This window comes from Morone saxatilis, unplaced genomic scaffold (assembly GCF_004916995.1).
Source record: "Morone saxatilis isolate NCDOM2014 unplaced genomic scaffold, NCSU_SB_2.0 Contig24, whole genome shotgun sequence".
In the NCBI taxonomy this organism is placed as follows: domain Eukaryota; kingdom Metazoa; phylum Chordata; class Actinopteri; family Moronidae; genus Morone; species Morone saxatilis.
Genome location: NW_023339807.1, coordinates 3,616,099 through 3,616,310, shown reverse-complemented (window position 1 = coordinate 3,616,310; position 212 = coordinate 3,616,099).

Sequence of the window (212 nt, the reverse complement as noted above, 5' to 3'; positions counted from 1 at the left end):
GTGTGTGTGTGTGTGTCTAAGGGGTCCCTATGGATTTGGTGCTGGATCTAGCCTGATCATTTGCATTTTTTCATTTGAGCTGTTATTTGCAGCATTGCGTGCAGCACAAACCCCTAAGGGCCCGCCGAGTAATTCAGTAAAAAGGCAGGTAAGACATAAATTAATCATAAGACGTCTGAGAATTATTGCACTCAGCACACACACACACACAC